The 25,156-nt window shown below is 37.2% G+C and overlaps 1 long non-coding RNA gene across 1 annotated transcript in view; it reads left to right on the forward strand.

Moving 5' to 3' along the window:
* Nucleotides 1–25,054, forward strand: part of LOC139600585 (uncharacterized) — a 79,000-nt gene extending 53,946 nt beyond the window's left edge. Inside the window, exons 4-7 of the long non-coding RNA XR_011682609.1 lie at nt 14,770–14,936; nt 22,234–22,385; nt 22,493–22,611; nt 24,730–25,054. This is a non-coding gene — a long non-coding RNA (uncharacterized lncRNA). The remainder of the gene's footprint in view (nt 1–14,769; nt 14,937–22,233; nt 22,386–22,492; nt 22,612–24,729) is intronic.
* The last annotated feature ends 102 nt before the right edge of the window (nt 25,055–25,156 follow it).

Genomic DNA, 25,156 nt, shown 5'->3' on the forward strand with positions numbered 1-25,156 from the left:
CTGGGAAAGGAGCAAAATTGCATCCCCTGGCTGCATGAGCTCTACCAGCAAATCTGGCACAGATGCAGATAAACCAGGCAGGGTGCCCTTCTGCTCCTGCATTATATAGAACATGACAAAAGACAGTCTATCACAAAAATGTACATTATCGTATGCTGCTGCTACTGTTATGCTCAGCTTCTTCTAGAGCTTGGACAAGCCCAGGCACACAGAGAATGAACCTTTCTCATTTCATCCCTGGACTAGTGAAGCAGAGAAACAAAGTCTGTCAGAACCTAAGAATTGGCCTGCTTCTGGAAGTGTGCTATGGACTTCTCTGGTAATGCTCATATCTTTCTGGGAAGACTGCTACATTCCCTTTTTTAGAATTTTGTGAATGTTTGGAAAGATCTGGCATGAGGTTTTTTCCATGATCCTAAATTTTCTCATGAGGAAGCAAGAGCTTTGAAGGGACAAATCTATGATTTTTCTCCGATGCCTGCAAGGCTATTTACTGTTGTGCCAGGCTTAACTTGCATAAATCCCTTAAATTATTCTATATCCTTTTGGGACTGAGATTAGAAAGTTTTCAAGCTGCAATTATCAGCTCATGGAGGGATGGAAAAAAAACAAACCAAGATATATTCATGAAAGTTCTTCTGCAGTGAAGGGCAGCTATGTCATGTCAGCAAGAAGTTCCTATTTGCTAAAATTATTCATTAAGTGAGAATGACACCTTATCCAGTGTGTATGATCTTACTATTCCGTTCTCGTATGTCTTGTCCTAGTGAGACTCCTCACCAATAGTACAAAGTGTGGTATATCACCTTTTATTTATTGAAGTTTTATTCATATTTTTGAGTAAATTACATTTAACTGCTAGTGCAAATTTGATTCTGGGAACATGTTTAAAAGACATTTTATGGGTTCCCTAGCAGTAGCACTACTTAACTCTGAGAGCCAGAAGATTGCCTCCACTGTATTTAGTAACAATAGAAAACTGAATTTCCCATAGGTCAGTCCAAAATACTGGCCACCTGTACTAACCAAATCTCTGTTACTTTCTTTGAGTAACTCTCATTGGAGATTTTCTGTTCAAGTGTTGTCAGTTTAATTGGGGGTCTTACAAATATTGGTGGATTTAGCCCTCATAGTCAGAAGAAAAAGTCTAGATATACCCAAAGCACCAAAGGCAAAAAAACATATTGCATTTTTATTTTTTTTAAATATCATGTAACTTTTATTCCAGTTATGAATATAATAGAACAGAATAATAAATTCAAAACTAATAGATATCAATCGCATTGGATTCCCAGAAATTGTTCTTTTGGACCCAATGGACAACTCCCTTGCATCAAAGGAACTCTCTTTGGCTTCTGGGGTGTTTGGCTTATGCTCAGGGAGATGTGTGTATAAGGGTATTGGGAGTGAGAGATAACAATTTTGTATCATTCCTACTTTGTCAGGTACAGCCTAGGTTTAACACATCTATGTTTCCTATGTACTGTTGCTGTAGAGTCACCACTGCTGTAAAATGTGACTGCAAGGTTCAACATATTCTACCTTTCTCAAAATATGTCTCTGAGGCTCTGTCTTTTCTGCATATATTCTCAAGGTGACCTGTCTGAATGAGACGGTACTTGAACTAAAAGGTAAAAAGCAGTGTCACTAGCTCACTTACAGCTGTAAGACCGTCTGACACAGCTCATCATCTTTATTGTTGCAACAATGTGTTCTACGTTAGAAATTTCTTTGTGCTAGGACAGTTCAAAAATTTTCTGTCCTGTTGGATACACTTGGGAGTTGTGAGAAGGCATTAGGAGTCTAATAGAATTTGATAACTTTTGTCTGCATTGACATTTACTGTGGCTTTTAAAAAGCCACAGATCTCTATGGTGACATCAAAATTCATCTTGTGTCCCTGGACAGGCCAACACACCAAGTAAAAGAGATGTATTTTCAAGGTTGCATGCATCATAGCTAGGACCCACCTCCAGCCAGTAACTTGAGTCATCTTTAAAACAAAGACAAGACTTGAGACTGGACAGGTTGAGGGTATGGATCAAGCTTTGCAAGGTATTTCTGACATGCTATGTGTTATGCAATGTTGCCATCAAATATATTTCTCTGATAGGGAAAGGAAAAATTAGTTTGTGAAACAAGCATGAACATTTGGCTGATCCTGTGGAAACCCCAGCTCTTTAGTGCTCACAGTGAGCTTTTTGTCAGTTGGTTATTTGTTTTTATTGGGAACTGAAGTTGTGAGGGACAGACTACAGAGAAATCTCTGCACTGGCTGTGAGATAACCAGAAATGCTTCAGCTAGGGAATAGAATTTGTTTTCTCCAGTATAAATTTCCATAGTTTGCTAAATAAATTATAAGTTACATTGGCCAGCAGTTCCCAGACTCTTGCACAGCTCAGTCCAATACCAGGAAATTCATGAACTAGGAACTAGTGTTCTTCGCATTGCATGGCAGTATCAAAATTCCTATTTATCTTACTGGAAACAGGAGGCCTTTTTTTAGGTGACCTTTCTTGCTAGCAAGGAAAATATTTCTTCTAAGGAAAAAAATGTACTGTCCATATCTTTATGGTAACAACAGTGAATAAATTGAATGTTGCAGTCCTTCAGTTCTGCCAAATTGTCATCTAAAGCAACAATAAGAATATGAGTCCACTTTGTTCTGCCAATTTCTGAAGGTATCATAGAGGTTAAATAGCAAGTACCTAATGTTTCTGCTTTGGATGATGTTATAAAGGAAATTGGATAAACACAGGAGTATAAATCAAGGAAAGGTGCTAGAAAATTGTGCCATCAGTTAGAAAAATGTGCCATACTTATACCTGATCTATCCTCTTACTTGCTGAAAGTAGAAAAGAGAAAAGCATTCAGTATCTTGAGTAATCCAGGCACTGATTAATTGCATCCCATAATGCTTTCTAATGCATCTTTTAGAAAACCTTATAAATCATACGCAGGCCTTTTCCCTTTAAATGCTACTTTATCAATTCTCAATTGCTCAACTTTCAAAATAAAGGAAGAAAATTAGGGTCTGAGCAGCTGGGATTTATTTTCCTCCTCAGGGCCTGGATTCAGTTCAGTATTTAGGCACATGTACAGCCTGAAACAGGTGCACAGTCCCATTAAAGATGTGTTCTTAAGTACCTTTGTGAATGACAATTATTTTTGGTCTTTCAATACACTGTGACATTTGATGCATGGTAGACATTCATCCCACTTGAAAAGGTCACACAAGAAACAAGGAAAGAAATTTTTTTCATTAATATAACTATAGGCTTGAGTTTCAAACCATGTGATACAATGAGTTTTACACAGCTTCACATTTCATTGCTGGCATCTGACTGTGTGACTCTTATACATTTCTGTATGCAAATTAACTGGAAACTTGTAGTTGTTCACCCTAATAAGCCCCAAAAAATGGGAAAGTTTTGAAACTTATAAACTGAAGGAGTCAGATGTGATTGCTCCACCCTGTATTTCAAACCTGGAAAATTATTCAAGCTTGGGTCAATTTCTAGGTTCTTGTGGGAAATATTTTGCAAAGCCTTCTTTAGGTAAGAGCTACTAGAACTTCCATTTCTTTAACCATAGATTCATACGGGGTTTTGAAACAGATTTGGAAATATCTGGTGATGGTGGAGAATGTTTTAACTTTGGTAGCAAGCATGGCACAGCAAAATATTGATAATTACAGAGTTTTGCAAAAGCTGTCAATCTCATTGAATAGAGAGGAAATTACTGCTTTTATTATGCGTTCCTTTGGCCCACTTTTTAAAAGAATGTCGGAAATAAGGATGAGAGGTTATGTAAAATAGCAAGAGAGGAAGTCTTTAGCTGAGTCAGGAAATCAAGCTCAGTGCACCAGCTACCATTAACCTCCTCTCCCACCTGCTAATGAAAGCACAGCATTACATCTCAGTCAGTATTTGGGTCTGCTTTAAATTGCAATCAACCAGCAAGCTTTCTTTCTGAAATACACTAGTAGAAATTTATTGAAAATATTGCATTGTTACATTTTATACACGGCTATTATAATATAAAATTATATTATAATTTTCTGTGAGGTACATTTTGATGTTCTCCTTACTTTCCTACCCAAAAAAAATTTTAGTTATAGAATCAGTCATAAATGGAAACAAACTATTTGATCACTCAGTCCAGCTCATGTCAAGGGAAAATGCTAATAAAAAGAACCCATTTCTCTCTATAAATAGTCAGGAAGAATGAGAAGAAAACTGTAACCAAAGTCCATATGTAGCATTCTGTAGTTACTCTTTCCTAACTATAATGAAGGTAATTTCAAAGGTTTGTAGGATCCCTATCTTAAAATTCTGCCTTCATTTTCTAGCTAATTTGTGCATGATTTTCCAATGTGAGAGAGCAATCATCTTTTCTTCAGGTATGATATAGTTGTCTTACCAGGTTTATTTTGGGGGCTTTGAAGACCAGTAAGGAATTGATTTTAAAGTGCTTCCCAGAGTATGACTTCAAACTGAATGGTCAGAGCACTTGTCATACTTAGAGAGCAGAACCACAAGGGTTGATTTCTTCCTGGGGGCATTCCTTGTGGGAGCAGCCTATCACACTGTGGTTGTAGAGTTACTGGTACCTGTGTCTGTGTCACACAATCCCTATACTTTTCCAAGCCTCTCAGTTGCCTCTCCTGATGCAAAGCCTTGGCAGTTTGGGTAGTTTAGTCACCACAGTGCAAAACCACCATTGTACTACTGCTTTCCTTCGGATAAACAGGGTCCTTAAGCATGAGCAAAAGAGAGGAGAAAATAAGGGAATGGTATTGTTCAGCATAGTTAAAGACTAAAGTGCAGCCTTTTTAAGGCCATCTGTCCAAAGTAAACTTCCCTGTGAAGTAACACTGCTTTTCTGCTAAGCTATTGTTGAAAGGATTTACATTTCATAGGAACAATGAATAATCCTCCTTGTTCCTCTCTCATTTTGTCAATGAGCTCATGTACTATGCAGGACTTAAAGCTTATCACAAAATGCTAGAGGATCAGGGGATTGCAGGGATGATGTGACTGTCAAATGAAATTGGAAAACACAGAGACCTGTTGAGCCAATAGACCTACTCAGGTAATCAAGACTGAAGGCTGGCACATCACACAGCACCATGTCCAGCCTCCTCGCAGCAGGGCTCACCACCTTGGTTGGTATGCTGTGCTTAGGAGCAAGGCTGAAGTCTGAAAGTGAGGTTGGAGAGAGAGAGGCTAATTCTTCTCTGTATTGAACTGGGATAGATCAAGTGGAGCACTTCATAAATCACTGGATGAACAACATAAAACACACAAGATACAAAAATTGCTTATTTTCTTTCACGTCATGCTTTTTTTTTCCAATAACTCTCTCCTGGTGAAATGTCTGCATATTTGAGAAGGTGAGGATTACAGGATACATGTGGTGACTGTTTTCTCAAAGGCTAGAGGTGATTCCAGCTAGATCCTGAACAAGGTTTCATCTTCTAAAAACTGTCAGATTAGTACCATATGCCAGAAGTAAATGCACATAAAAATGTTAAGTAATGAAGAAAACTGCTGTGTTTTTGTCTCCAATATATTGTTTCATACGCAATATTAATCAAAAGGACAGATTTCATTATTTTCTTAGCCACCAGTTCAAGGACCACACACCTGACTGCAAGTAGTCTGCTGTTCTCCCTGATGTATGGAATAGGATTTTTATTATATTTTCAAGGCCTGTTTTCTTTTTTCCTCAGGGACATTATGGTCAACTGTTTTTGATATCCACATCCATCCACATTGATGCTAACCTGTGACACTCTGTGACATAAGTCACATACAACTGGATGCACAGAGGTCTGTTGGCATTCTGGTAATGTAGAGAATCTGACATTTTGAAGGTCTCTGCCTCAAATCTCATTTGATGGTTTCCAACTACCTTGCAGACAGATACCCTTGTTGTAGCTGACATCCTGGACGGCATTTTCAACAGAGAGACAAAGGATTACAACTGCAGCAAGAGGCTGAACTTCAGACCCTTTTTTTTTTTACCTGACATAATCTGTGAACACAAAAAAAAATCCACTTCAAAAAAATCCAAATAAAATGAAGCTGTCTTTCCATGCAAATCCTCCCATCGTGGAGATGGACTCATTGATCAGGGCAATAAAGAACCTAGTGACAACAGTAGCCCACCAAGCTTCCTTGTGTTCAGTGTCAGCACTTCCCTGCCCCACATCACAAAGTCAGCCTCTCTCCTGCTGAGCATCAACACTGTGACTGATTCATTGGACACAGCACAGAGACAGGAAGAAGTCAGGGAGTCTAAAACGGAGGATATAGGATGAGAAATGTCAATATGCTCAGCACTGTTCCCTTATAAAAGAACTAGAAGTATATTTAGGAATAAAAGTTAAGCCACCCTGGAAGGAAAATAAAATTGTTGTGAACTGATGTCGAAAACCATCAGATCTTTGATATTAAAATGATAAGCCTTATGATGAAAAGTGCTTTTCAAAAAGATATTTAGGTTTCTGCAAACAAAAAAGCCTGAATATCCCTCTCATAACAGATTAAAATTGTATAGTGTAACTTTCACTTACTTATTAAATTCTTTCAGGAATTTAAACCTCTTTATGTGTATTTTTTTAACAGATTTTTTCCTCTAAATTATAAATACATTCAATTATAATATCATAAGCACTGGAAAATATCCGTCACTTGAAATATTCACAATATGCTCTGTTTGAAAAGTTTGGGTTCCTGTGCTCACACGTTTAATCACAAGATCCACACTTGAAAACATCCTCAAGGGTACCAAAAACATTGCTATGTTGAAAGAAATATTCTTCACTGCATGTACAGAATTTATTCAAGCAAACATCAGACAGAAAGCAAGACTGCAAACTCAAGAGACCTCTGATTTAGAAAATCAATAGAAAAAATCAGGTAAAAGACACACCAAACTATAAAGTGATAACAGATGAAAATACGAAAATATGGATGAGATCCCAGAGAAAAACTCACAGCAAACCCATAAGAAATCTGAGCAAGTATACAACTACAAATGATACAGCAATCCTAACCACTAAGGGTTCATCTTTGGATTAATATTTTTAAGAAATGTGTGTTGTTAGAAAATTCAACCATCTCAAGGAGCAAGAACATGCTAAGAGTAATAGAAAAAAAAAAATAACCTGAATGTCTAAGTGGTGAGAAAATCATTGCAGTTTTGACAGAAAATGAAAATTTTCTGCAGAAAATGTAGAATCCCGGAATGATTTGGGTTGGAAAGGACCTTAAAGGTCATAATTCCAACTCCCTGCTACTGGCAGGGTTGCCTTCCACTAGAATATTTCATAAATCCATACTCATTTGAAATGGGAAAGTATATGAACTTAGTCATTTTATTTACATTTATTCTAAAAGACAGAATGAACCCTACAATACATGACAGCAGAAATGTTATATGGCATATAAATGTTCAGTTACATAAAATAGTAAACAGATATTTTTTGTAACCATAAGCAGCCTGAGTTTTCAGACAGCGGTCTAGAAGTTTAAAAGTCATCGAGGTACCACCCACTGTGCAGGACAAGGAGCAACAAAGTAATTCCTCTGTTAAAATTTTACTATGACCTGAGAAGCTGCAGAGCTGAGGTTGAAATCTTCACAAATTATTTGGGAGAAGGGAGGCTGACACTACCTCATGCAGTGGCAGCTTGCAGGTCATGCTCAATTTTGAGCTCCTAAAGGCTGGATGCAGGGGAGTGAGTTACTGAAGCTGTCAGGATGTTGTGGAAGATGCAGAAGTCACGAGTTCCACCCCAGAGAAGATGGTGAGGACATGGACGTCAGTAGAATGTGGAAGCATTTGTCACCCGAACATCTCACAGGAAAGTCATGTCCAGAGTCCTTCAATCCCAACTGAGGAATTGCCAAGCAAAGTTATATTGATAAACACCAAGAAAAACAAGGTTTAATTGAAAAGCCTGCATTCACTGGTGCTCCGGGCCAAGAAAATTTTTGAAAGTCACCTCTCAGCTGTAGTGTTAAATATCTCCTAATACATACCTGGCCTATTCATAAAGCAGCTTTTCAACAGTTCTGTATACTATAAGCTCTCCTAAATTGACACAATGCCCTAGCAGTATCAGGACAGAGAAGTAAATGTTAGCTTAGTGGTGTGCAGGTGTATATGCATAGAAACTAGATTAAATGGATGATTACCTTACTAGCTTATACTGTATCTGAAACATTCCTACAATCATATGGATTATAGACAACCTCATTTGAAATTATGCCTGACCATAGGTTTTGGACTAATTTTCTAGCAGTCCATTGTATGAATAATTTTGTCATCTTTAACAATGAATTCATGAATTGTTCAAACAAGGAGAAAATTCACAAATTTCTGTAACTGCATTTGTTAGACAATTCATAAAAGCTATGCCTGCCTATGAATTTATTATATACTGTATTTCCACTAATTGCTATGCATGGTGTGATCCTCTGAATCTGATAGTTTGTTTGTGCTCCTATTAGAGAGACTGAAATATCTTAAACAGGAGAACAACAAATATTGAATGGCAGGTATCAGACAATGCAATTCTCTTCTTTAACACTAAATTCAATGGATGAAAAATTATTTGTGCTATTAACCTTGAAAAATTCTGGACTTAGTAAGGCAAAATCACTGCATGCTGTCTGCAACATCTTTTTAGAGGATTTTTTAAAAATATTGAAAACCTCATGTCAAATATAATGTATTTTGTTGTAGAGCTTGTACAAATCAATGCTGCTGACTGAGGGCATTCAAACAAGTGGAAGCACTTATGTGACTATTCAGATCTAGTAAACTCAAGTTTTATTTCATTTTAATCACAGTTCATTCTTTACAACCACTCAATTTTTTCACATCAAAGAATAAGATGAATGAACTGCCTGACATGTCTATGCCTGTTCTTTGTTGCAAGCTTTGCAATTGCTTGGTCTGTACGTATAATTGTATCATTTAATGGATGTTGTAAAAAGGGGCAGTTTTGGTCTGTGTGTTGTCCTATTTGGCTCTGTTTACCCCAAAGAGGGGAGAAAAGACAGAGATGAGACATGAATTCTAGTCCCTGCATGTGCAGAGAAAGAGCCTCAAATAATTCCTCAATTCTCAGAAAAATCCAGGGGCAGGAAGGAATAGGATATGCAGAAGACTGAGGCATGCATTTATCCAAGATTTTCCTTTGCCACTAGATCACAATACACTTTGGCAAATTCACTTGCTTGGAAGGAGATCATCACTTTATCTGGTTTAGATAAAAAACACAGATTCTATGACATAATGTTACAGTATAAGGAAAGGAAAAGAGACAAGATATCAAAAAAAACCACCATTCTCAGTGGATGAAAATGATGTGACAGTTGCTCTGATGGGAATATTTGCCTTAGCAGTCCTAGCCAGTGTGTGAGTTTGCTCTTGTGATAGCTGAAGTTGCTGTTTTGCCAGCTTCTTAACCTCTCAGAGATGACTGAATCTCAATGTTGATGGAAACGAATCCAGTTTCTAAAATTCTATTATATCATTTAGGTTGAAAGATACTATATACATATGATTTTCTTAAATAGATATACTGTTAAATATGGGACAGCTTTGATTTACAACTAGTTAAGAGGTTTCAAATGTCGTATTTCATACAATCACTTCAACAATTTGGATGCTACAAAACTTAGTCATCCCAAAGCAATGCAAAGCCAGAGGGAGAGAAAATTACAATCCTGTGATTTTTTCTTTCTTTCTGTTTCAGGATATGGTTCACCAAAACCCACATTAAAAACAAAATAGCTTTTTCATTGGTCAGTCATTTGAGGAAATAAAAGCAATTAAATGGCACATTGATTTTCAAATTTCCTTCTTCCAGACTTAAGTATATATACTCCAGGAGCTAACATTGAAATATTGTTATTTTACATCTACTCCTAGCTATGGCACAGTACTTCACAAAAGCTGCTTGCACAGCATTACACAAGGTGGAGGCCAGCAAATTAAGCTGACCTCATATTCCCTTTAAAAAAGAAAGTAGTGAGGGGTGAGATGCCATTTTAGGAATAGCTGTGCTCAGGCTAAGCTAGAGACAGACAGTTCAGGTAGCTTAAAGGTTGTGTTGTAAATCTGTTGGAACAGATCTTCTAAACAATGCTGACTTAAGCTTTACTCTCCTGTAGCAAGGCAAGTAACCATATGGACTCTGCCTGGAATAACCACAAAGCCAGAAGAAAAACTTGGCTTTATGGAAGAAAAATCCAGTAGAATTCACAGACTCTGGCAGCACCCAACATGAGACTTTTGGGGAAGCGGATAAAATTAAGCAACTTACATGCTGATATTCTCCCAGCCTCCATCGATTTGCAGCTCATATTTGAGCCAAAGGTGGTATCTTTACATTTAATAGTTCTCAGTGGATTTTTTTCATGAACTTGAGCATTCAATTTGAAACCATATAAATATTACTAGCCGCAGAATCCTGCAATAAGCAGATTAATTAGCTAGTCTATGCATTAAATATTTAGGGAAAAATGGAATTTTAATATGAAGTTCTTCTTCATGCAAATAAAACATAAAGTCTTATAGAAAGGGTTTAAGGTCCGTTTATAGGCAGAAAAGGTACTTCAAAATATGATCTCTTTCATTATGTTTTCTCAAATCAGTTTGGACTATCGGAAAAAACTGGCTAACAAGGATACTTACTTCTATCTAATGAATCCTTTTTTTTGTGTCTCAAAGAATTTTTTTTTTTTTTTTTCGGGGCAGTATTTAGAGGCAAGGAATACAGTGTTGAATTTTAAAAGGACAGCAAGGTCCAGTAAAAGAGAGAAAGGAAGTGCCCCAGGCACCAGAGCAGATTCCTCTGCAGCCCAAAGTGAAGGCCATGGTGAGGGAGTTGTGCCCCTGCAGCCCATGGGTGTCCATGGTAGAGCAGAGATCCACCTGCAGCTTGGAGGAACCCACACTGGAGAAGGTGGATGCTTGAAGAAGGATGTGACTCCATGGGAAGCCTGAGCTGGAGCAGATTCATGGCAAGATCTGTAGACCAGGGAGTAGCAGGTTTGCTGGCAGGACTTGTGACCTCACAGGGGACCTACACTGGAGCAGCCTGCTCCTGAAGAACTGCATCCTCTGGAAGACACCCCACCTGGAGCAGAGGAGGATGTGAGAAGTCCTCCCGCTGAGGAGAAAGGCACATCAGAGACATGTGATGAACCAACTGCAGCCCCCATCCACCATTCTGCTGTGCCATCTGGGGGAAGGAGGGAGAACAAATAGAAAGTTGAGTCCAGGAAGAAGGTAAGGATGGGGGGACGATCTTTTTAATATTTAGTTTTCTCATATTCCTGCTTTGATTTGATCAGTAATAGATTGAACTAATCCCCCAGGTGAAGTGTCTTTTGATTGTGATGGTGCCTACTGAGTGACCTCTCCCTGCCCTTAACTTAACCCATGAGCCTTTTGTAATATTTTCTCTCCCCTGCCAAACTGAGGAATGGAATGGTAGAGCAGCTTTGGTGGGCACCCGGCATTCACCCAGGGTCAACCCACCACAACAGTAAAACAAAATTTAACTTTCCTTCAATAAAAAAGAAATATGATCTCCAAGTTACATCTTCCAACTCATTTGCTTCTCATTTGGTGCACCCCTGATTTCAGTTCTGTTGGAGTGCAGTCATAATTTACAGACTTGTGACAGAGACACGTCTACATTTTCAGCTGCCAAGGTTGCTATGTTACCAGGTTTTGATACAGCTGCACTCTTGACGGCCCACTTTGGGGTATTTGCTGCCACTGTGCATAGACAGCTCAGATGATTAAAGGAAAACTACTGTGTGTGAGCTATCAGTAGCAATAGAAGCACTAAGGTTGGGAAAGACCTGCAAGATCAAGTCTAACCTTTGACCAAACATCACCATGTCAACTAAACCATACTACTAAGTGCCACATCCAGTCTTTCTTGAACACTTCCAGGCTTTGTGATTCTACCACTTCCCTGGACAGCTTGTTCCAAGGCTTAACCACCTTTCTTCTTCTTTCAGTGAAGAAATTTTTCCTGATGTCCAACCTGAACCTCTCCTAGCATAGCTTAGGACTATTGACTATTTCTTCTTGTCCTGTTGCTCAATGTCTTTCTTGTACTGAGTGGCCCCAAACTGAACATAGGATTGGAGATGCAGCTCACCAGTGCCAAGTACATGGGGACAATCACTGTCCTGCTACTGCTGGCCACACTAATCCTGATGCAAGCTGGGATGCCCCCAGCCTTCTTTGCCACTTGGGCACATGCTGGCTCATGCTTAGCTGCTGCTGACCAGAACCCCCGGGTCCCTCTCCTACATCACTTTCTGGCCACTCTTTTCCCAGCCTGCAAGGGGTTATTGTGACTGAAATGCAGAACCTGGCACTTGCCCTTGTTGAACTTTATTTAATTTTCCACAGCCCCATTGATCCAGTCTGCCTAGGTCTCTCTCTCTCTGCAGAGCTTCCCTACCCTCCAGCAGTTCAACACTTCCACCCATTAAAATCATCCATGCATTTACTGAGGGAGTACTCAATCCCCTCATCTTGATCATGGATGATGTTGTTAAACAAGACTGACCTCAGTGCTCAGCCTTGAGGAACCCCACTAGCAAGCAGATGCCAAATCGATGTCTTACCATTCCTCACCACTCTCCAGGCTCAGCCATCCAGCCAGTTTTTTAACCCAGCAAAGAGCACACCTGTCCAAGCTGTGCACTCACAGGTTCTCCAGGAGAATGCTGTGGGAGACAGTATAAAAGGCTTTGCTGAAATTCAGGAAGACTACATATACAACCTTTCCCTCATCCACTAGGGCAGGTCACTTGGTCATAAAAGAAGATATGGTTAGTAAAGTGGCACCTGCCTTTCCTAACCCCATGCTGGGCCAAATCCCTTGGTTTTCCTGTGAATCAAATCTTTCATAAGTCTCTAGTGAAGAAAAATATATTTTGAAACTTGGCAGTAGGTAGGAGAAAATTAAAAAAAACAAAGTCTCCATCTTCATAGCCAGAAATTCAAGTTTGAAATCATTAGTTGTGTTTTCTTTTCCATAAGAGAGAAGGAAAACACAGTTATCATCAATAAACACAATGGTAAATCCAAGTAATTATACAGTACTCTTCATCTGAGCACCCTGAGCAGTTTATAATCAGTAATTAATTAAGCCTTGCAGCATTTGAATGATATATTACTCAGGGCACCCAGACTGTAGGCTTTTTGTGTGACCCACAGGTTAACTGGAAAATTCTGGATCAAATATATCTCAAGGCCTAGGATGTTAATCTATTTTTAAATTCAGCTCCAGTGAAATAGTCCCACTATGATGTCTGCTCCACGGAGGCAAAAGAAACAGATGACAAGCATGGATGTGGGGTTATAGCAAGTGAAAAATAATGAAGAAGGGTAGCAATGGAAATTTAGAATGGATTACACTTTATTCCACATGCTCAAGATTTCATTTGAGGTTTGGTTATCAGGTGTGTTCTTCCAGATAATTTCTTATCAAGCACAGCAGGACTGTAAAAATTGTACAGTGATTATAAATGTCCCACTTTCACTAATACCTTCCATAGACAGAAGGTGTAATACAGCTACTTTATACCTAAGGGGCACAAGTTCACCTACAGGTAGCCTGTTTGCTGTATCAAAAGTCCAGGCTGGTTTAGAGTCTGTTTTCACTCATATGAACGGAAATTTAGAAAAATTTCATTAAAGTCATTAAGTGGGCTCAGTCCAGCACATATGAAGTCTAGTCCAAATGTAAAGCTGAAAATATGAAATAATAATGGCTTCTGTGTGAGAGAGAGGGACAGAAAAAATATGAAATTTTGTGGCCTTAATACCATTGAAGGCAATTTGTGATGACCATTTAGTAGCTGGAATTTTTTCTTTCAGATGCATCCAAAGCACAAATATGCCTTTAAGGTTTCTCCAATCTTTCAATAAACCTAAATTCTACTGCTGATTTCTGATTTTTTTTTTCACACTGAAGGAGTGAACTGGATTCTTTTTGATCTAGAAATATAGCACTTATGTGACGGTGTTTACAGGGGTCTTTGGATGAGGGAAGAGATGAGAATGTTGACTCTATATTTCAGAAGGCTTGATTTATTATTTTATGATAGATATTACATTAAAACTATACTAAAAAGAATAGAAGAAAAAGGTTCTCAGAAGGCTAGCTAAGCTAAGAATAGAAAGCAAAGAATGATAACAAAGGCAGCTGCCTCAGACTCTCTGTCCGAGTCAGCTCTGCTGTGATTGGCCATTAATTACAAACAAGCAGACCAGACCAATCACAGACGCACCTGTTGCATTCCACAGCAGCAGATAATAATTGCTTACATTTTGTTCCTGAAGCCTCTAAGCTTTTCAGGAGGAAAAATCTTAAGGAAAGGATTTTCATAAAAATATGTCTGTGACAACTTAGATGTGATTTTCTCAAAGGAGGAGGAAATAATATGCCTCTCATTTAACATCTGGTTCTCACCAAACCAATTAACCTCAAGAAAGTTTTCATATTCTGAGGAAATGGTTGAAAGTTCTGTGGTAATTAAAAGTGAAAACCAACAAAAACCCCAAAGAAACAAACAAGATCCCCAAAGAAACAAAAAAACCCCCACAGCAAACAAATTAACCAGTATTGACTGTTTATTACTTTATTATTTAATAATCCACCTGTTTGTAAGTCAGTGAGACAGAAAATCAGCTGTGTTTGTTCTGTTTAACAGATTTCCTTTTTGCATGAATCCACCTATGATCTGTCTATCTTTTGGATTCATCCTGATGTCTATAAGCAGAACTCTTCGTCCCTTCCGTTGACCTTTTTTGTAGATGGAAGCTGATAGTGTCATTCACACCTTTAGTCCCTCTTTTGAATGCAAGTAGATATTACCAGGTATGTTCAGCATGTGATGCTTCATGCTTATGGAAAGCTTTTGTATTTTATATCCTGCTTGGTAATTGTTTAAGACGTGTGGAGCTGCAGATCATGTCTTATTTGCTGCACAGTTTGATGTCCTGAGACCACCAGAAGAGGCCCACATAGGTACAGTAAACAAGTATTGCATATGGTTGCACAAGCTAAATGTCAATGCATTAGGCAGGAGACAATGATTAGATAGGTGGGTTTATGTAAATTTCAATATACAAATTCTCTTCCTTTAGCTCCCTGGTATGCTTGATTTATGGAAAACTTCCACCTTGAACCTTGAATAAAAAATGTCCCTTCCATAAACATGATTCTTTGTCCATGTTTAGAGGGTTCCCAACATGTGGCAATAATTCTGTGATAAACTTAAGATTTGACATTTTTCATCAATTTGTGTGCTAGGTATATGCATGGCTACATCAGTGTGCTTCGTGGAAACATTTCCCTGAAATTTTCCTAATGCTAACTCACTTTCATATTAAGTCTCTGGTACAGAATTATTGCATGCAGTCTAGTCAATCCATTTCCTATTTCAAGTGTAATTTTATTATTCTCTAATCTGATACCTTCTCTGTCTATCCAAAATCATGCCATCTTCTTGACAAGTGTTCAGTGTGCTCCTGTCCTCCTCTCTCACTCTTAAACTAAGAAAAAGAAAACCACAGACATGTACTTTGAAAAGGTCAAGTCCTGCTCTCAGCAGCAGCAGCATACTTGAGTATAGACTTGGACCCTAATGGGTGCTGTCTGTCTGCTATCTGATGACTAAAAATGACAAAGATTTCTCCCTCTCAGTAGTTACAAAGTTATAAAAAATAATGGTAGAACAAGAAAAGTGCTGCTAATAAGAAAAATTTTGATTATAAGGACATAAATATGATTTCAGAATTCTAAATAAATTTAGAATTCTAATTCTAATAAAAGTAGTAGAAAAATAGCCCTACTGAGTATACCAGCACAGATGATGGGTTGTGGCTGGCATAGCTTACCTTCTTTGTACATAACCTGTGGCACTTTGGCATAAATAGAAATAAGCATGCATCATTTTACCTACAAATTAGTCTGAAGCAGAGCACTTAAAAGGCCACTACATCATGAAATGGCAGTGGCTCTGCTAAATCACCATCACCACAAACATGTTGAGAAGATATTTGACCACTTTCTTTATGTAAATATATTAACTGATTTGGTTGCATAAGTGATTTTGTTCTTGTTGGCAGTTTGCAATTTTGAATATGATTTATTTATTTACCTCTTCTTAGATGGTTTTTATCTTACATTATTAAGATAGATTTAGGCTTTGTTTATGCCTGTGTTCTGTAGAAGTTTTTGTTCTGAAACAGTACATTTTCATAGGTTTCAGAGCATCACCTAGACTAGAGAAAACTACACTGTCTGCTAAAATGAAATCATAAACACCCTCTGATAAAACAAAATTATACAATTTCTCAGTGCTCTTCCAATTAAGTCCAAAAAAAGCCCTAAACTTTGTGATCCTTCTTCGTTTTTCACTTGGTCTGGCATATATGCATGCAAACCTTACAAAGCATCAACTGGAGAAAGAGTGCGAATACTCAAAAAAAATCAATGACTATTTTCTTTAATGTCAACTAAAATAATATGTGAAATCCATCTTCTCGAAATTACTCACAACAAGTGAAAAGGGAACTTTCAATTCAGTGAAAGAATCAATCCAGTGAAAGAATTAGTCATGTAATCTGAAACTTGTCACTGTGAGATGAAACCAAGGGAAAAGAGGTATGCACAGAACTTATTCTTGATGGGTATAAATTAATGAAGCTCCTTTTCAGGAGGCCTAGACCAAAGGAGATCAATGAGAAATTAAGTGAGTTGATGACATACAGAGTTTGCTGTATGAGTTCTCCCTATGCAAGATATTTTGTATTCTTCTCTAATCTTTGTATTCTTCTCTAATCTTTGTATTCTTCTCTAATCTTCAAAAGAAATATTATAAAATATAGCTAAAAAAACTATAGATATATTACTATCTTATTATTGTGACTTTGCCATTATTTTTATTTTGTACTACCAGCAAGCTTCAGTTGTGTTACAATATCACTGGTTTCAGCGATATTGGGTTCATAAACTTGAACTGACTGTTTTCATTCATTGGAGTTGAACAGAAAAGCATTGCATGTGTTTTGAGAAAGATGTTTAATACATGAACAGAGCATAAAATCATGTGTTCTGTGATCTCAAATCATACACTTGATAGTTTGGGGACATTTTTTTTGGGGACATTTCAGCAGAAACCAGAGGAAAAGTGCAGTAACTGGTCAGTGGCTTCATGCAAGGACAAGGGACCTTGAAGGAGTGAGCTGAAACTAGACGGCTGACACAACAAAGAATATGTAGAGTAAAAACTGAGTCCTGCCAATAGAAAATATATGCTTCTCTGCTCATCCAGTCCTTGCTATGGCTGTGTTGTCTCCGCTCACATCTGATATTCTGACTGACAGCCTATAGAAATTTTTTTCTGGGCATGTGATCACACTTCTTTTGAGATAGGCTGTCTGAAAAAGCAGAATGCACATGTTGAAAGGGGTTTCTTCAATTTGGTTCCTGATTCACGTAGATCAGGACCACTGGTAATATCAGACCTGTGGATGTGGATTCCTGACTATTTAATGTTTTATGTTTTGTGTATCTTTTTGATGTATCTGCTTTTCAGACAGGATGCAGTAATTACTCAATCTGCAGGTAGTAAGAGCAAGCATCAACCCAGTACAGCTACCTGGGTGCACCTGTGCCACTGTGCATCTACCCAGAATGTGCACACAAGAGCGTGGTACTTGCTCTGCAACGGGTCCTAAGGTGCATTAAAAAGGCTTTCAGGGGGTCTTCAAAAAGTAAAAAAAAAAAAGAGTATCCCACTCATGAAGCCTTTGTTTCCCAGTCTCAGTGGGATGTTGGTACAGAAAGCTCAGAGAAGGAGGATAAATCCTGCTGCTCAAAGTTGTGTATAGTTTGGGTATTACAAGGGAACACAGGGAGCTGCACTCTTTAGAGTTTATGTGCATATCCTGATGTAATTTTAGGTTTTGCCAGAAAATTCACAGTGCTGATCAGATTCTTCTGTGTATTCATCAATGAGAATATTCTTTTGTTTCTGTTTTCACCAAAACTAGGAGAACTTCTGTAGGGTTTCCTGCAGATCCTGACCAATCACAGGACTTCCTGTCTTTCGGACTTTGGACTGCCTACCTGGTGGCTCCACTATATATTAGTGCTGGAAATTTAAGATGAATGTAGCCTCAATATTTAAATCCTGTGATGTTGTACATATACTGCCTGCAAGTCAGGGAAGAGTTGAAGCACACACAGTATCGCCAATATTGCAAAACTGAGGAATTATTTTTAAAAAGGCAAAAAAAGCCGGATATTCCTGAAATTTCTAGAAACACATTTTATCACTACTATAAGTAGCTCTTTGTTTAGTTTAGGAAAAAAAAGCAGGTTTTTATCAAACTTTCTTGGGCTTGAGAACAACAGATAAAGACCATATTTGGAAATTTAAAATTAAGCGAGTGTACTGTGATTATGTTGCAATCAATTGAAAGAAGGTTAATGGTGGTTTCTTAATATATCTGCTGCTATTAGCTTCAGAAAATCAGCTAAAGCCACTCGGAGAGCTATGGTCTTATCTAGGCTTCCTACAAGGTCTATGAGCTCTGATTGAGACAACAAAAAATTGTGTTTTTTATGTGTTACTTATCTGAAGTCGCAGAAACATTATTTATTCAACAAAATGTACTTTGCTTTTGAAAATCAGTCCATTGAACAGATGGCCTGATACTGGTAAGAATTGATGGAAAAAATTCCATTGATTCCATGCATGGTATCTCATGATTCAAAAATACATATAAGCTCACTTATTTCTATTGCTTAAACAGATCCAAATATCTCCTATTCACAATAACACTTGAAATATGGAACATAAAATATAAAGCTTCAGATTTTGCTGGTTTTTGTAATTTGATGTGAACTTCTATATTGCTTTCCTCTCTGAAAATAGAAAATGCTGAAATGATGTGCAATCCAGCATCATGTATTTGTCAACAATCCATGAAATCTTTCATTGACCTAAACAAAGGCAAATTATTTGTTATGGGTATTCCTAAGGCACAACACTATTAGCTTAAAATTGAATAGAGCCTGAAAAGCAATTGTATAGAAGCAAAAAGAAGGAAAGAATTTATAATCATAACTATGAAGCCATACCTCAGAAGATGATCAGTCCTCAAAGTGAGATGAAAATTGCAAAAAATAAATAGATGAAAGCTATAGTTGTTGATTATTTCCTTATTTATTTTAGATTGCAAATTAAATCTTAAACAGAATTATTACTTGTAGTGTATCTGACAGTGAGAGGTAACCATTTTTTGGGTTTCTTTTATAAACTACACTTGTGATAAAGGCTTGGCACAGCTGATATGAGCAAGCATTGATAGGACCTTGGTACCTAGAAATAAATTCAGTCCTGTTACATGGAGTAGCATATTTCATGCGGGAGAAATAGCAATCTATTTTTAGTTCTGCTGTACTCTTAAGAAATGCACCTTTTCTCCCATGGAAAGAACTTATTGTACTTTTGCAACTCCTTGGACTGTTGGTAAAACATTTTAAGCACAAAATCCAGCAAGATGCAGTCAAGAGCACTACAGACTTGAAAGTCACTCACTGAAAATGGCAAATGCTCTATCTGAGTTTGTTAAGTCCAATTCTTCCCTGATTAGTACAAATACTTCAGTTCTTCCTTCTCATTCATTGGTCAAATCTCTCAAGTGCAATATAAATCACCTTTTAGTTTATTTATTTGTTTATTTTTTGTCTTATGATATATTAAAAAAAAAGTAATTCACGCCAGTTCTGCTTATTTAGAGAGTTGAATTGCCAATGGCAAACTGGAGATAATATTCAGCTCAGCTAAGCTTTCAAAAATCATGTTATAACTGATGAAGTTTTTTCACTGTTGGGATTATTAATCAGCTAGAGAATAAATTAGGCAGTTAGTCTTACTATTGAAAAAACCCTAATGACTTCTAACATTTTTCATTATGCAAGCTCTTTCTGAGTTACTTAAAATGAGCATGGTAAATAGTTGAAATGAAAACTTGTCATGATAGCATTTAGTAGGCTTGTTGTTTACTTTCTAATGAATTTATTGAAAGTAGGTTTTCTATTGTGAATTTTACAACTATACAGTTCTGTCAAAGTTTAATATTTACTTAGCTGTTTGTTTGAAGAAGACAAGTAGACTCCCTGTTTTGGAAGATGTGATTTTGAAGCTGGCACAGGCATGAACTAGTGGATCATGGTGTTCACAGTTATCAACAAACCCTTTCAATGGTCCCAGTGGATGTCTGGAACAGTAGGAATGCAGAGGTGTTCTGAGGTCTGTTGGCAGTGACAGTGAGCAGGGTTTTCAAAGGGGAGCTTTCTAAACTTTGCATGCAGGTAGAGGTGTCTGGAATGGGACAAACAGGAAAGAAACACATATACCCTTAAAATATGTAGAAAGCAGGTTCCAAGGCCAATGACAATTAGCAGAGGTACAACAAGCCAGTTACTCCAGGAAATAATAAGTTGAATAGACTATAGGGTGAGTTATCAGCTGCACTGTGACAATTAACCTCAAGGGCAAGGAATGGTTTTGGACATGCCATATTTGCTACTGTAAACAGAGAAAAGGAGTTCCCATCCTCAGTGACTTTTTTAAATGAAAACATTGATTCAGGGCATATTACAGCAAAACCCACTTTGCCTTGCAGTCAAATTTGGTTGAAAGCCTTGAGGTGAGCAGCTAGTCTCAACTCATGCAGCACCTATTCTTTATTTTGTGCACTCAATTGTCCTTTTTCTAGTGAGTAATACTTTAAATCACTACCTTATAAAATGAGAATGTAATTTGTATGTTAGAAAGAAGGTTGAAAATTAATAGGAAACTAAAGTAATAGGTAATGATTGCAAATTTATGCTTTCCAGTGTATCATATCTAGATCTTACATAGCCTTGGTGTTTTCTGGGATGAGTAGGGCACAATTTGGAATCAAACTCCATTCTCTGGAGTAACCTAGTTTACTCCTTTCATAAAGTGGGGCATGTCCCCCTCAGCTGGTTAAAGGTAATGCTACACCTACTATGTATTTGAAGGTGATATGTACTGTAAATATCAGGGGCTTATACTCCAGACTGTTGGTAAGAATGAGATAGGAAAATAAAGCAAAAGAGACTTCCAAGTTCAGTGAATCCATCATTCCCCTATATCTAGCAACCATGATAGTTGATAGTTTATCAAATTTGTTGTTGACAACCATTAAATGAATTGATTTTTTAAACTTTTTTTCAATTCTTTCTGTACTTTGATTTTGGCAATTTCATGTGAAAATAAGTACAGGAGTTTACAGTTAATGAATGGAAAATTCCTTGAATCAGTTCTTAATCAAAAATTTTTTTCATGTCATCATGTTTTTTGTATTTACAATATGAGGCAAGTAACAGAGTTTCTAATTTTTTATTATTTTCTTATATAATCTACTTTTATCATGTGTCTGTTTTCTGTTTCTTCAGTGATCAGTCCTAACTGCTCAGTTTCTTGTTATATGCAAACACTTCCAGTCCACTTTTCATACTTTTCAATAACCTAGGAACTAACCAAAGTTCTGCCAGGTCTCTTTTGGGATAAGTGATCAGCACTGCGGACACCCCAAATGAGATAATATCATTAATTACAGAAACTCATCCTATGGCAGAGTAAATTGCCCTATTAATAGGGTAACATAACCTATTGTTAGGCTCCCAGCTACAGCTGCATCAAGGAATCTATAGCAATTTTCAGGTCTGCTGTAGGAGTTTCTTCCACAAATTTAGAGTCCTCTGAGATGATGGAAAAATGTGAAATTTCCTTTTCAATGTGAGATCAAATATTTATTATGTTAATGAATAGACAACTTGAATTAAGTATGTCCAAAATTTCTTTCAATCTGTATGACCTTTCCTGACTTAAATGACTTTGTAGTATCTGCAATCTTCAGTAAGTAGAGAGCCAGTCATGTTTTACAGTTTTTTTAAAACTATTGATCAGCATTGAACAATAAAGTTGGAATGCAATAAACTCTTTGTTGTGTTCAGTTAGTTGCTTTGGTTTGGGTTTTAACTGGTTATTTCATTGTGCTCTTTGGCCTCTTCTTCACGAAAATATTTTCTTCATGACAATTCCTTTTGAGATTATTTCCTCTCATAGAATCATAGAATATCTCAAGCTGGAGTGCACCTATAAGGATCACCAGCTCTCTGCTCCTTGCTGAACTGCCCTAAAACTAAAAGATATGACTGTGAGCATCACTCAGACACTTCTTGAACTCTGACGGACCCGGTGCCATGACCATTTCACTGGTGAGTCTCTTCCAGTGGCTGACACCCCTCTCAGAGAAAAACCTTTTCCTTATGTCACATATGAACCACCCTGAGCTTCATTCTATTTTTTTGGCTCCTACTACTAGTCACTGGGAAAGGAGATCAGCATCTGCTCTGCCCCTGCCCACCCTGAGGGCTGCAATGAGGTCACCCTCAGCCTCCTCTTCTTCAAGCCGAACAAACCAAGCGACCCCAGCAGCTCTTTGTAAGTCTTGCTCTTGAGGCTGTTCATCATCTTGGTTGACCTGCTCTCATTACTATAACTTGATGTCCTTCTTCTGCTGAGGCACCTGAAACTGCACACAATGCCTGAGGCTGGGCATGTAGAGTGGGACAATCACCTCCTCAACCAGCTAGCAATGCAGTTCTTGATGCTCCATGGGATGCAGTTGGTCCTTTTCATTTCTTATTTTATAGAATCTTAATCAGGACCATGCCAAAGTCTCTTAAGCAGTGTTACTAACTAATGTGGAATATTTTTTCTTCATTTACCACTTTATAGATCTATTCAAAGAACTTAAATAAAAAAAACTAAGAAATGAGATTTTCCTTTGCAGAAGCCATGTTGTTTTTATTCTGCTTAATGATATCCTAGACACTGCAGTTTTTACACTTGGTAACCATCATTTCAACTAATATGCTAGGTATGGACATAGACCTTAAATCTCTAAATGCTCTTTTAAGAGTAAAATTCTTACCACGAATTAGGTCAGATGGCTAATCTGAAAATTCTAATTTAAAAAAATTCACTCTACCAGTATACCAAGATTTAGTTATTCCTAATGAGTAGTATCGAAGTTTTGGCTTTAATTCACAGTAGAAGACTAATTAAACTAGAGAGGGCTTTGTGCTAGTAACTTCACTAAATCAGGTCCTGTTCTCTCTGGAATTTCTTGAAATAGATATACCATGAGATTTCCACCAATTGAAATGCTTTTATGGTTTTTTTGAAGAAAATAAGGACAATACAAATAATTTTCTTGAAAACTGTCAATAACTTTTTTCTAAAATTAGAATAGATCTCACCAAATATCTATTGAGCTGAACAGTCAAGACCATGGTAAATAAAAGATATATAAGATTAAGTATAAGAACAGGACAAGTAAGCAGTGATACTTTTTGAAAATATTCTGCAGCCTTCAAAAATTTGTACTTAGGAATTTCTTCAGCTAGACACCTTCACTGTCTGTTTAATAACCCTCCATGGAATTTTCTATGGTATTGTTCAACCACTCTGAACTTGTCAACTTTTAGCAACCATATCATCCTTATAGCGGATGATTAGGGGCTAAGATGGCCAATTCTGAGCATTTCTGTTCAACCCTTCAGTGAATCCACATAAAAGTGATTAAGTTTTATTATTTTACAGGAGGCATTCAAACCAATTTACTGATATTAGAAATGGTTTAGAAAAAGAAATACAGCTCTTTTTTTTTGCAGCACAGAAAAGACAATAAAATTTACAGTGCGATTCTATCATGTAGGGGGCATTCCCACAGCTGTTGTTAAGGTCTGTATTGCACTTGGCATCAGACCAGAATCAGTCCATTAGGCAACAAGACTTCTACAGAATAAAGGATATTATAAGATTCCATTATTTCACCATTAGAGCCAATGTATACATGTGGCTGCTTATACTCTTTTTGCAACAATTTGAATATATTCATCCTGCCTGCTATAGTTTCAGAGATGATTAGTCTTCAATACAGGCCCTGGGTAATGACTTCAGCAAAGAAGGCTGAGGCCTCTACCATATTCACAAAGTGATCCTTGTGTGAATGGAAAAAGTGCAAAAGAGCTCAAAGCTAAGCATTATCCTGTACTAACCTCCTGTATATTTTGATTGCAAAGAATTTTTCATGTTGTAGGTTCATATTACCCTCAATTAGTGTGTGAAATTTCTGTTGGCATGTTACAAATGCCCCTTTGAGGTATCAAGAAACATTTTTCATTTATATAATGATGGCTTTGTTTGGCATCAAAGTTTTGTTAATCAGAGTCTGTTCTGTCCTTGCTTCATAAGTAGACAATCAAATCAAACAGGTCTAGACTTTCTGAAACTAACTGAGATGCATAAATTTCAGCAGGTTTGAGGACAATGACATGAGGATAAAATACAGTATAAAAGGATAAAATATATGTAAATGAAGTAATACTTTAACCCTATGTTTCTAAGATTTTCCTGCTTTTTTATTGAGGCAGAAATGAACAAAATCAAATAAATAGTTTAAAATAAAAGATCCTGACATGCTCTAGAGATGTGCTACCATATTTGCCATCATAACCAAAATTATAAAATTATTTAATCTCTTTTTCCTTCTAGGTTGAAACCTTCAAATTGGAAAAGCTGATGTTTAAGACATATTTCCATGTAAATTGCTTTAAAGTATTTGCATGTAAAAATTCATAGGAAGAATAAATAGTAATTATCATTGCAGGCAGCTCAAACTGAAGAAAACTCTGCACTTCACAGCAGCAATTAAGGAAAGCAAACTTGGTAAGATGGATAATGAATAGGATATAAAGCACACAGGTATCCCATTGGAAATCAATGGAACTCTCTCCTCAGAGTCAATCTGGAAAAGGATAAGGAAACAAGGAGTGTTCAGAAGTGAGCAGTGAGAACTATAAGATGTGAGGCTTTCAGTAAACTGTTCTATGAAGCAAAATTATGGCATCAAGATTGAGTAATCTTGAAGAAGTGTTTAAACTGAAGGGATCTTTGGAAATCAGTCAAGTCACCTTCTCAA

Source organism: Agelaius tricolor, unplaced genomic scaffold (genome assembly GCF_023055355.1).
Source record: "Agelaius tricolor isolate 1412-34295 unplaced genomic scaffold, bAgeTri1.0.p SCAF_2, whole genome shotgun sequence".
NCBI lineage: Eukaryota > Metazoa > Chordata > Aves > Passeriformes > Icteridae > Agelaius > Agelaius tricolor.